We start from the raw sequence: 13,598 nt of genomic DNA on the forward strand, positions 1-13,598 counted from the left end.
AACTAGTAAACGAAGTTGTACTGGAAGTACGAGAGCGACACCCCTTCAGTAACATAGAATACTAGTCGGAAACTAGTAATCTTAGCGTTACTAAAATTATAGGACTGAAGCCCGTTCAGTAAACTTGCACGTAGTATCAATCGTAAACCAGTAGAATGGAGTAGTACTGGGAGTACGGGAGCAAGGCCCCTTTAGTAACATAGAATACTAGTCGCAAATTAGTAATCTAAGTGTTCCTAGAAGTATGGGAGTGAGGCCCTTTCAGTAAACTTCCACGTAATACCAGTCGTGAATCAGCAAACGGAGTTGTACTGGAAGTATAGGAGCAAGACCCCTTCAGTAACATAGAATACTAGTAGGAAACTAGTAATCTGAGCATTACTGGAAGTATAGGAGCGAAGCCCCTTCAGTAAACTTGCACATAGTACCAGTCATGAACCAGTAGAATGGAGTAGTACTGGGAGTACGGGAGTGAGACCCCTTTAGTAAACTTGCACTTAATACTGGAGTGAGACCCCTTCAGTAACATAGAATACTTGTCGAAAACTAATAACCTGGGCGTTATTGGAAGTATGGGAGCAAGGCCCCTTCAGTAACATAGAGTACTAGTCGGAAACTAGTATTCTGAGCGTTACCGGTAGTATGTGAGTGAGGCCCCTTTAGTAAACTTGCATGTAATACCCGTCGTGAACCAAGAAATGGAGTTGTACTGGAAGTATTGATCTCCAGTCGCCTACTGAAGATGATTCCTTAGGTGGGCCATGAGAATTCACATGTTGCCAGGCGAAAACAACACGGTTGGCCCGAAGGAAGTGACAACGCAATCCTTCACATGCGTAGTTGCAAAAGTGGTCGTCGTGTGAAGATGACCCGGCTAGCCCGAAGGAATTCCTTGGGTGGGCCAAGATGGCGCTGAAATATGGATGAACAGACAAAAGCCCTATCTTGAGTAAATTCCTTGATTCCCTGACCGAGTGGTTGAACAAATTCTTTGGGAAAACCCTCCTTGTTTTGAGATAAAACTCAAAACAATGGTTAAATAAGTTCCCTAAAGATCTCTGCAATACCTTTTTCAATAGGGTCTCAGTCTTCACATGGGCAGCCGCCATGTTGTTTCCAGCCCCGTAGAAACTAGACGAGCGTGGATAGCTATCAATCTTGATTCGTGGGTGATTGCTGTCGAAGCCATATCGCTCATCGATGGAGCCGCGACTGTTTGTTGATGAGAACCAACTAGTCGGAATCAATTCCATCTAGTCACTGATAGAGTGAGTCCCGCTCCCGAGTAGTTTTATAGTCGAAGTAGTTGTCGGCGGGTCGCCGAGTGCCCTCACAAAGGTGCTGTAGTTGTCGAGTTGGACGCGATCCGATGCGTCCACCTCTGTGAATGGGATTTCTTCAATGAAAACCAAAAAGATCGCGCGATCCGGCGAGGAGCTTTTGGCGATCCACCCCTCTTCTTCGTTGGAGGAACGGTCCTATGCCCGACATGTTGTCAGGTTGATGGTGCGGAAAAGTGGGCTGAGGTCGGGTAGGTTGGAGGACTCTGTGCCCTTCTGATGGCTGGGCCCGCCCTCCCAAGTTTGAAGTGCAGAAAGGTGGGCTGAGTCGGGTAGCTTGGAGGACTCCAAGCCCTTCTGATACCTGGGCCAGCCTGACCAAGTTGGAGGCGCCCTCAGGCCCTGGTGGCCGTTTGATAAGGGTAGTGCATGGTTGATGAAGTTCGAGTAGTCAGCAGAGACGGGAGCCTTTCGATGGAAGGTGGCTAGTCCTCCTCCGACTTGTGGTAGACAATCCAAATCCTCCTCTGACTTGTGGTAGACGATCCAAATCCTCCTCCGACTTGTGGTAGATGATCCAAATCCTCCTCCGACTTGTGGTAGATGATCCCACAAATCCTCCTCTGACTTGTGGTAGATGATCCCAATCCTCCTCTGACTTGTGGTAGACGATCCAAATCCTCCTCCGACTTGTGGTAGACGATCCCAATCCTCCTCCGATTGAAGGAAGAACTTGTGGTATAGAACCTCAGACCAAGGCAGACTTGGTTCGAGGGGTTCCAGGTTGTCGATCAAGTCGTCGAGTGCACAGTTGACATCCATGGTGGTACGGGTGCTTCAGGCTGCGTCTGGTCGGAAAAATTGATTTCCGCCGAGACCGTTGGCGAGGTTGTACGAGAGCAAGGCCCCTTCAGTAAACTACACGTAATACTAGTCGAAAACTTGTAAACAAAGTGTTACTGGAAGTTTGGGAGCAAGGCCCCTTTAGTAACATAGAAAACTAGTCGGGAACTAGTAATCTGAGGATTACTGGTAGTATTTGATAGATAATCACGTAGGTGCTTTATTTGGCTAATTAACGGGTTCCACTAGTCATTGCCAAATGAGGCGACCACTTTTGGCAGTCACATGTCTCGGCTGTGACAAGGTTCCTGAGTTTAGCCTTGAAGAAACTAAGTCACTATCTTCTTTCCATAGACCATCCTCACTAGCCCTATCCTTAGCCCCCAAGCGTTGGTAAAAAAGGCTCATGACAAGAGGAATAGGTGACAAGAGATCGGCTGCAAAAACATCTCAGAGTAGTATAGCGAGGAAATCATGATTGACTCGAATAATGAACATAAATGGCAACCCTGACTAAATGGTAAAAAGGGGTGCTTTTAGGTGTACAGAACCTCTTGTTTTGAGATATAGTCCCAAAAGAATGGTTTAAACAAACGAATCACCTAAAAGACCCGTAGAAAACCTCCTTGAATCGGGTACTTAGTTTATGAATAAGTCATTATTCGGTAGTCCCGTCGCCTTTCTTCGTAGTTTTGGCAGAGCTCCTAGGGCCCTCCGAAGGGTTTGACATTCAAACGAGGAATGCTTGCTCTTCTGGTGCCACAGGCATTGCCTGTGGAGTTCTTCCTCGAATTGTTCCTTCGAACTGAGAGTCTTCTTTCTACGGGTGGATTGTCCTCCAGCTTTTGGCTTGCGCTTCCGAGTTGTCTCCAGGTAGTCGAGAGGGAGTTGACAGTGGATAGGGCTGTAGGCTTCCACTTCTTCACACTCCTACTACCGGGCAATGATGACATTGCAGACGTCCAGGCCAGCGTTGATGACAGTGCGGTGGTCGCCTGTGGAGGAGTCGTAGAGGTTGCCGCTCCTCGGCTGGTTCGTCTTGATTGCGTGGTGGCTTCGTTGGGCGTGCTTCGCATTGATGAGCCTACGACGTTCCTTCTGGATGTCATCTACATCTTCTACCTTGATGTTGTTTGGGAATTAATACCTATTATTGCGTCCACGTCTTCATCGAGTGGATCAAGGAAGTAGTTGTCGTACTCGTCTAGCTGGACCTGCTCTAGGCCTTCAGAGTCCTCATCGGCGTGAATAATGAACACTTCTTGATTGGGCGCGAAGCGTTTGGCACTCCGCACCACCTGGCCCTTGTCTTCATCGTCGGAAGGAGGGAGGAAGGGGTCTGCCTTCTTGAAAAGGGGGTTCGCCGGGTGTGGTAATGGATCGTGATGGACTTGATTTGAGAAACTAGGAGGGTTTCATGCCCTTCCGATGCTCAAACCTGCCTGACCCATCTGATCCCCTTACCAGACCCCGGGTCATGTGAACAGCTAAATCCGAGTAGTTGTCGGAAACAATAGCCCCCCGACGCGCGGTGGCTTCTCCTTCTCCGAGTGGTAGTAGATGATCCAAATCCTCTTCCAATGCGGAGGAGGTCCTGGGTTGAACCACCTCAGACCAAACTGGACATGGTTTGGGGGTTTCAAGTTTGCCGATGAAGGGAGTGTGCGTTGCACAAAAAGTAGGCGGCAAAGCATAGCTTTGATTCATAGGCGATTTGTCGACAAAGCCGACTAGTCGGAGCTGATTTTGACTAGTTGTTAACCATGCGGAGCTAGTCACCAAGTAGTTTAAGACTCATCCCAAACTAGTTTGTAGTCGAGACGAGTAGTTGAAGTAGTCGTTGGCGATGCCGATTTGTCGAAGTAGTTGTAGCTACGACGCGAGTCGAGTAGTAAAGGTCATCGCTGCAGTGCGTCGATGTTGTGACGTGAGCTAGAGTTGAGCGGAGTAGTCGAAATCTTCCGGCTCCGAGGTGTTGATACACCGAAGGGTGGATTCTGCCACAAGGAGGGAGTCGTATTCGAGTAACTCAGAGGGCTCTAGTCCCTTCCTGTACGCGAAATGACCTTGCGGCGTAGACGTTATGGTTAAACCCAGGTGATTACCCGAAAAGGATTCGGGATATCATCTAACTCCGAGTGGTTGTCGAGAATAGGGGCCTCCCGACAAGCGGTGGCTCCCTTATCCCTAAGTCCTCCCAGGCTCCAACTTGTAGTTAACGAGTACTCTTCATTTGAGTCTGAGTAGTTGTCGAAAATGGGGGGGCCCCGACAGGCGGTGGCTCCCGCGTCCTCGAGCTTGAGCAAACGATCTAAGTCCTCCTCCAAGTCGGAGAGGGACTTGAATCCGATCTGAGTAGTCCTGGTGTAGCGCGAGTTGACGTTGCATTGAAAAAGGACATCATCTCGATCTCCCCAGTGAGATCGGGGAGCACCAGCTCATCGAGGATGTCGATGAACTCGTTGAGGTTGCTGTGCCGAGTTGCTGAAAAGGCCTCCGGCTTCCTAGAGTCAGCTAGGTGATTCTTGAAGCCACCCGAGCCGTTGGCAACGTAGATCCAAGAGCCAAATATGAAAGTTGTGCCCTCATCGAGCATGGTGCTAGTGAAGCGGAAAGATGCCATCGAGTTCTCCGATGGATGCTCAATGAACACCCCCTACCTGGCGCGCCAGCTATCGGCGTTTTACCGCCACACCTACCGAGGGATACCCCCGAGGTGGTGAGTTTGTAGGTAGAGTCACTACTGGAATTCCTTCAATCTATGACGGACAAATTCTGTCATGAATTAGTAAAAAAAACGTCACAAAGCCATAATTGTGATGGATTTCTATAACGTCATGTATTGGGGGTCACAGGTTGTAATTCGTGATGTTTTAGTATAATCGTCACGGATTATGATAATCAATGACGTTTTATATCTATCACAGAATGGCCCAGAGCCCACTCAACCTAGTCCAAGCCCGTAGTTAGTGACGAAAAATACCGTCACAAATTGTCGTCACATAGGATAAAATTCATCACGAAAACAAGCCCATTTATTTTATAGAGGCGTATATTTCAGCCCAGTTTAAAATTTAGTCCACTTGTCACCCATTTGATATCTAGCCCATTTACTATTACAGCCCAATATATAATTTTCAATACTTTTATTTCTGCACAATGAAAGCACATACAATACATAACAAATATATGACAAAATGTTAATATTTAAATTCAAATATTCAACTAACACATCACATACACTCTCAAGCTGTCACGTTGACATTCCAACACATAAATAGCAAAATATTACAATCTGACTAGCACATCACATACACTCAAGTTAACACATTAACACTCGAACACAAAAGCAAAAGATTACAATCTATGATCCATAAAAGAGAGTTGTTGCAACAAAAGTGTCAACTTGACACATACTATCCCGATCAACTTGTATGAATAAGACTTAGCAACAAAAGAGAGGTCAACACAAATATCATTTCATTCTCCTAACTTGGATGAACCTGACTCAGCAGAAGTTGAAGCTTTGCTTCCATCTCAGCTTGCCTCTTCTTCACCTCCTCTTGCTCCCTGATCCTAGATTCTTCGGTTTCTTGCATTTGCTTCAACAGCACATCCAATTGTTCACGCTGAGCAGTAACAACAGATCTAAGATCACTATTTGCCCTCTTCTCCACTTCTAGTTGTGCTTCAATATTTCTTAAATTGGACCTACAACCAACATTTTGTATCCCCACATTTTGAAGGAACACATTCTTCTTTGTATTTTCAGCAAGCACATTAGCTACAACTTCTGTAACAGACATAGATTCTTCACCTTCTGCTAGTGTAGAGCACTTGTTTTCCATCTGAGTCTAGCATATAAGAAACAGCAATGGTTACTGATAATAAGAGACCTGGAAATAAACATTAAAAAGATCATTTTTTAAATGAAGATGTCTTACTATAGCTTGCTGCACGTTAGGTGTGTAGCATTTCTTCTTTCTGCTGTAGTGACACTCTTTAAACAAATCTAATGCATCAAACTTTTGACTGTTGTCCTTATCTTCCTAGAAACAACAGTTAGCAATATTATTACTTAAATGATCACCACTTGATAGTATAAAAGATGCAGCAACAAGAAAGAAATAACTTCTGTTGACATAAGACACGATTGGAAGAGATTGCTGTGGCTGTTGTTGCCGCTGTGGCTGCAGCCCTACCAAGTCACTTGAGCTATGCACAGCCGCAGCTGCAGCAACAATAAGTGCAGCTGATCGGTACCATATACGTGCAGCAAGAAATAGTTGATAACAAGTGAAGGAAATGAAAAATCATGTGTTTCTCATGACTAGGCAATTATTCTTCCAAACTGTCCAACCTTTGTGTAGACAATAGGCATCAGCTAGTTGACTTTATTACAATATTCTAGTACTACTCTCTTTGATCAATCATAAGGGTGCAAGTTGATAAGTGTAGCTTACCAAATTTTCTACATGAACCATATAGCTACGAGATCCAGTTGTTTGATGAAATTTAACTTTGGAGCGGTTGTCTTTGTTCTTTTGAGATATCTCCTACATCAATTAGAAAATACATGTAAGGTAAGTGTCAAACTATGTATGAGGCAAGAGTTCAGATATTAGGAAGAAACGTACCATCTTTTTTGGGCTCTTCCAATATTCCACAAGGTCATTCCACTGTTTATCTGTCATCGATCTGATTGGCGACGTTTTTGTCACCAAATGAAGTGGAAAAGGATCAAAGTATTTTTTCTTAAGTTTGTATCGTTGTTGCCGAACTGCAATTTTCATCATTTGGGAACAAGCCTTTTTGACTGGTTCATCATTTGTGTTGATATCAAACTTTGCCTACATAAAAGCAGGGGTAAATATGTAGGTAAAATTCAGAATCATGATACATTATTAAAACAGGGGTAAACATGTACGTAAAGTTCAGAATCATGCAAGCAAACAATGAAAGCTAGTAAGCATAGTGTTGGAAAGTCCGAGTTTACGGGAAGGGAAGATCAGGATAATGCACTTACACTAAGTTTATCCGTAAATAGGTTAAAGAGGCTAGCCTGGTCCTTGTAATCCTTCCAATGCTTGTACACCGGCACATGGTTCCTGACTGCAATGTTGCATTCAGTTGCAAACTTAGCAGCAGCAAGAGGTGCCACAGGCCTTGTCCTCCCCTCAGGAATGACAACTGGTAGTTTTCCATGCATAGCTCGGTTCATCCTATAGAGACCATGTCCCATATTTACTCCCCTTTCCCATCGATCATTTTCACCTAGTTGTACATCTACGCTAGGCTAGTAATAGCTTCACCTCGATTGGCCATGCTGTCATCAACTTGGGTGCTCTCAATATCTAAAAAACGACAGACATAAGATTGCATGCATCATTCAATGAAGGGTAATAGAACGATAGTTAGAAATCATCACCTTGATTTCCCATCAGGTTGTGCCCATCAGGCTGAGCAGTGGCATGACCTCTATTAGCAATGTCGGTGTTCTCAACAAACTGAGCAGGAACATCAGCTGGAAAAAAAATGCAGTTCGTAAGAGTGCAGTCATCATGCAATTAACAACAATAGAAAGATAGAAAGAAGCATAATAGCTGAACTAGCCTTCAACTATAGCTTGGGTGTGGCCATCAATGTTGCCAAACACTTCTGAGGCTTGGTTGACACGAGATAGAGTTGGAGATGGCACATGGATATCAGTTGGTGAAAGAGTTGCATCAGGTTGGGAAGTGGTTTTCTTTGACCTTGTAATTCTAATAGATTCTTGCTCTGCAAAAACTCTCTTAGAGCGCTGCATGATTTCAGCACTACGCATGTTTGTAGTCCTCATGTTACTACCCTTCGAGCCCTGATAGAAATGAAAGCATGGGTGAATTAATAAAGTGGCAGATACATTTAACAAGCAAACATCATGTTAATAGATGGAGGAATCTGCACCTTAACACTGTCATCATCAACCAAATCTTCTTCACTAGGGAGATACTTAGATTCTGAATCTTCACTATTTCTAAAAGTTGGCTTCTTCTTGTTATTAAGAATGGAATTTGCGTTCACAAGTTCATTGTATGTATCAGGAATTCCAAGTTCTTTCAGCCTCGCACGGTTGCTCGTAACTTGTTTAAGGCGCTGCAATTCATATGGATGTAATTTTTTTCCTAGCATGAGAGAAAACATGAATAACATATCAATACTTACACAGCAGTACTTTAGTACTTATGCGAAATATTCACAAGAACATGAAATATGTTGGAGTAGATAAGTTGAGGACTGCACCTGCTTGGTGAGGTCCTTCTGTTGTTTTTGTTCCAACCTTCAAACGCCCAGGAGGCATCTTGTAGCAGTGTGGCTAGCCCCGAGTTACCGCTGGACTTTCTTACTAGAAAAATGAAGCAACCTGATAATAAGGCTTACAAGATGACAAGTGCTGAATAATAAGAATTGTAAAAAGGGTGCACAGATCATGATAATAATAAGAATAGCAAGTAGGATTATCTTTTCTCTGTTAAATGACTAATTTTGATGAACACAGAAGGTCCCACAGTGATATCAGTAATAACTTCTAGCGAGCTTGCATATTGGGAGATAATCACACTGCAAGGTAAGAGAACATTCTACTGGGATTTTGATTTTCTATCTTATCCAAAAAAAATATGTGGACGATTAGATGTCTGAAGATGCTACTTGTTCTCAAACAGAAAAGATGTTGCTATCAAACAGATAAGATGCAGACGGGTGGTGGAGAGGGTGCCTGACCTAGGTGCGCGCCAATTCCCCGTGTGCGTTGCCGAGGCTGTGCGCGTCGCCGAGCCCGTGATCGCCGCCGACCTCGTCTATGGTTCGGCCGCGGAGTGGTGCTGGCGCAAATGGAGGCCCATCGGTGAGAGGAGGGAGGAGGGAGGAGGCGTTGAGCCCAGGGTGAGAGGAGGGAGGAGGGAGGAGGCCGGCGGGTGAGAGGAGGGAGGAGGCGTCGAGCCCAGGGTGAGAGGAGGGAGGAGGGAGGAGGCCGGTGGGTGAGAGGAGGGCGGCGTAGATCTGGACGAGAGGGAGGAGCCGACGCGGTCTGCGTGGAGAGACGCAGGAGGTAGCCTGTGTCCGTTTTTTTGGCAGGAGGAAAATGATTTGGGATGAAAGGGCGCGAGTTTTGGCGGCCATACGGGCGGAGGAAATTTTAGCGTGCCCACATGCCCGAAAATTGGAAAAGAAGCGCGAAGGCTCCCGCGTCCGCTTGTTTTGGAACATTCCAGACGGAAAGGATAGTTAACCAAACCATAAATAATTATGGGTATGTAAAAATATTCAAATTATTATATGCAATGTACCTAATATCTAATTGCACGGTAAAATCAACGAAAGCCGGAGGAAAGATTTTCTCAAGTTTTAGATATCATTTACACTAAAATAATATTATATAGCTAAAATGTCATTTAGGGATGTTACCATGATGCATTTTGACCCCCTCCCAAAATCCAAAACTTAAAAAGACGTTTTGGATATTATTAATCATAAAACAAAATCAAGTACCTTGAAAATCATTTAAATTCCTATAAACTATGGAATTGCCTAACAAATTACAAATAAATTTTTGGCGAACAATCTCATGGGAGAAAGGTAATGATTAAGTTGAACGCCAAAAAAGTAATGTTAACAAATAACTTATTTGAAGCGAGGAAGAGAGAATGGTGATGTGGTACTAGTTGGGCACTAATAAGCATGTCAAGTGATACACTATTTACTAATTTAATTTTGTTATTGTAACATTTTTATGGGTGTTACCATGATGCATTTTGATCCGTTCCAATATCCAAAATTTTCTAAGACATTTTGGATATATTAGTCATAAAACAATATGAAGTACCTTGAAAAATAATTTAAATTCCTACAAACAATATGAAGTACGTTCATTTAGTGATGAAGCCAGTTGAGTTAAACAACAGTATAGTTGCCAAGTGGACAAATTACAAATACAAAATGGGCCTGTTTGTTTGCCCAACCACATAAAAGCAGCCACGCCACACAAAACCAATTTGAAGTAGAGAGCACAAAACTGAATAAAACAAGATACAACAGGTTCTCCTAGTTCAACACATAGCCGGTACCAACACTCTGCAGCACTTTTCTCCTTTTTTCATTACAACTTCAGCTTTTTCATCACCGCTATTTGAGAAGGAAAGAACAAAAATGACAATGAATAGGAGCCATAAGCACAAGCAAAACAGCAACAACAGAAAATACCAGCTAGGCCATCTCATTCATCATCACTGTCAACCTCGTTTCTGGCACCTTCATCTTCACTGCAATACTCCATAATTGTGTCATCTTCTTCACCATCACTCTCATGCACTTCTTGGTCTTTTCCTTTTATCAATTTTGCAATTTTGGAGGCTTCAAAAATAAGGCCTTGCTCATCATCTCTATTTAAAGGCTTGTCATGTACAATGTCAGAAACTGTTTGTCGCCGGCCCTCCTCTTCACAACACCCATCTTCTTGATATGCAGGAGCAGCACATTGAACTACTTCAGTTTTGCTAACGTTGTAAAGATGTCTATGCTCAAATGTCTGGACAACATGCCAGTTTTTACCCAATCTTGTGTCGGGCAAATAGAAGACCTTCCTTGCTTGAGTGGCTAAAATAAAAGAATCGTTCTTGTACCATAGACTTCCAAAATTGATGCTTTTAAAAAAGCCATCATCTTTAAGTTCAGTCCTCTTCCCATCCAATTTAAACCAGTCACATTTAAACAAAACTACTGACCGCTTATCAGAGCCATACTCTAACTGAATTATCACTTTCAAGGTTCCAAAATAGTCAATGATCTGATCGTTATGTGTACCTTGTGCCATTACTCCGCTATTTTGTGTCTTTCGATGCTTGTCACGGTGAACAATGTTAAACCGCACACCATTCACTACGCATGAGGAGTATTTTCTAACTCTGAAATCAGGACCACATGCCAAAGAAAATAGATCATCGTCAACCACTTCTTGATCTGAATTCCGTAACCTTAGAACCTACGACATGCAACACACAGTCACACATACATCAGATTCTATAGCCTAACAAAATAGATGGAAAAAAATATGTGAATTAAAACTCACATGGTTCCTGAACCAAATCTGAAATCCTTGCTGCAGCATTCTATGAATGTTAGGTACTCCTTCTCTCTCTAATTCATCTCTGAACATGCTGCAAGATGAAAATAAATATAGCTTCAATGCAAATCTAGCTAATCAGAACAATAAAGATAGTAATTTGAACATACCTAACATATTTGTCAACTTGGGTACAATTGTTCAGAACATACCACACCATTTGATCAAAGCCATTATCATCGTATACAAGTTCAGGTGTAGAAGTAAAATGAACTCCATGACCAAAAACATCAGCATTGTAGGCTTCTTCATTAGAAAAACCTTTATTTCTTGGTGCCTGGTTAAATCTTGTTTCGACATCATCCATATATCTAGAGCAAAATGTCAAACATTCATCTGCAATATATGCCTCAGCAATTGAGCCTTCTGGGCGTGCCCTATTCCTCACATAGCGCTTCAAAGTATACAACCTCCTTTCAATCGGGTACATCCAACCATATTGCACAGGACCTCGCAACAATGCGTCATCAGGTAAATGTACAGCTAGGTGCACCATCACATCAAAGAAAGCCGGAGGAAAGATTTTTTCAAGCTTCACCAAAATTATTGGAATTTCTTTCTTCATTTCAGCCAACACATCCTTGTTAAGAGTTCTACTGCACAATTCCCTGAAAAACTTCCCTAACTCTGCTAGTGCTTCATAAATATCCTGGTCCAAAAAATCCTCGCATGGCAGCGGGAAATATTCATTGCAAAAGAATGTGACAATCATGAGTTTTAAGACCTTGTATCTTGGTTCCCTCACTATTTAAACATCTTGATATGTTGGAGGCAAATCCATCCGGAAACTTTACCTCTCGTAAAAATTCACAAAAGGCCTTCTTTTGTGCTATGGACAATGTATATCGGGCATGAGGCATCTCACATGAATCTCCATCCTCTTTGATTTGTAGCTCCTTTCTGATTCGCAAATCTTTCAAATCAAGTCTAGCTTTCACCGTGTCCTTTGTCTTCCCTATTATATTGAGAATTGTTCCAATCAGGTTCTCACATATGTTTTTTTCAATGTGCATGACATCAAGATTATGTCTCAACTTCAAATTCTTCCAATATGGTAACTTCCATAAACTAACCATCCGACTCCAAATCAGCACATGATCTGTGTCCAAATTAGAACGCTTCCGTTTCCCACTTCCTTGTTGCTTCCCAGGTCTGACATGTTTAACTCTTTCTAGCTCAGCCATCAACTCTTCTGTAGAGAATTTACCTGGAGGATCATTGCTATCATGAAGACCAGCAAATTCATTATTTCGCCGCAAACGATGTCCCATTGGAAGGAAGCGAAAATATCCGAAATACCCAATTTTGCTTCTAAGGCTGTATGAAAGAGGGTGCTTGTCACAATGAATACATGCAAAATATCCTTTTGTTGTACGCCCTGAAAGAGTACTCAAAGCTGGGTAATCATGGATACACCATAAAACTGCTGCACGAAGGTTAAAATTTTTCCCACTTAGAGCATCGTATGTACGCACACCTGTCCAAAGCTGAAGTAAATCTTCTATAAGGGGCTCTATAAATACATCGAAGTCCTTTCCAGGTGATGCACGACCAGGTATTAGCAAAGCCATCATGAAATTTGACTCATCCATGCATGCCCAAGGTGGTAGGTTGTATGGGACAACAAATACGGGCCACATGCTGTATTTAGTGTTTTTTTTTTGAAAAGGGATTAAACCCTTCAGTAGCTAGGCCAAGTCTGAGGTTTCTAGCATCTTCTGCAAAATCTGGATATACTCTGTCAAAATCTTGCCATGCCTCACCATCAGCTGGGTGGCTCATTTCCTTCTCACTGGAATCTCGCTTTAGCTTGTGCCATTTTGCTTCTTGTGCTGCTTCTTTGTTCACAAACATCCTCTGTAGCCTAGGTACCAACGGAAAATGTCATAACACTTTCATAGGAATCTTCTTTCTTTCGGCATCAGCCCATCTTGACTGACCACAAATAGGGCAATTGTCAAGGTTGGCATATTTCTTACTGAAGAGCACGCAATTATTGTAGCACACATGTATTGATTCATATCCAAGACCTAATTCCTTTAGAAGACTCTTCGCTTCATAATATGATTTTGGAAGTGTATTGCACTCTGGGAAAGCATCAGCTAATAGCTTTAATATTGCAGAAAATGCAGAATTGGGTATCTTATATAATGACTTCATATGAAGAAGCTTTACCACAAAGGACAACCTTGAATATTTGGTACAACCTGGATAGAGCTGACGTTTTGCCTCTTCAATCACTATTTTGTAAAATGACTCGTTGTCACCAGTTCTATCTTGATTTTCACCATCTTGTTCCCCTTCTTCCTCCGCGG

The 13,598-nt window shown here is 42.9% G+C and overlaps 1 pseudogene; it reads right to left on the reverse strand.

Moving 5' to 3' along the window:
* Window positions 1-5,611: 5,611 nt before the first annotated feature.
* LOC112895772 lies at window positions 5,612-8,463 on the reverse strand (annotated as a pseudogene).
* Window positions 8,464-13,598: the final 5,135 nt, after the last annotated feature.

Source organism: Panicum hallii, chromosome 1 (genome assembly GCF_002211085.1).
Source record: "Panicum hallii strain FIL2 chromosome 1, PHallii_v3.1, whole genome shotgun sequence".
NCBI classification, from domain to species: Eukaryota; Viridiplantae; Streptophyta; class Magnoliopsida; order Poales; family Poaceae; genus Panicum; species Panicum hallii.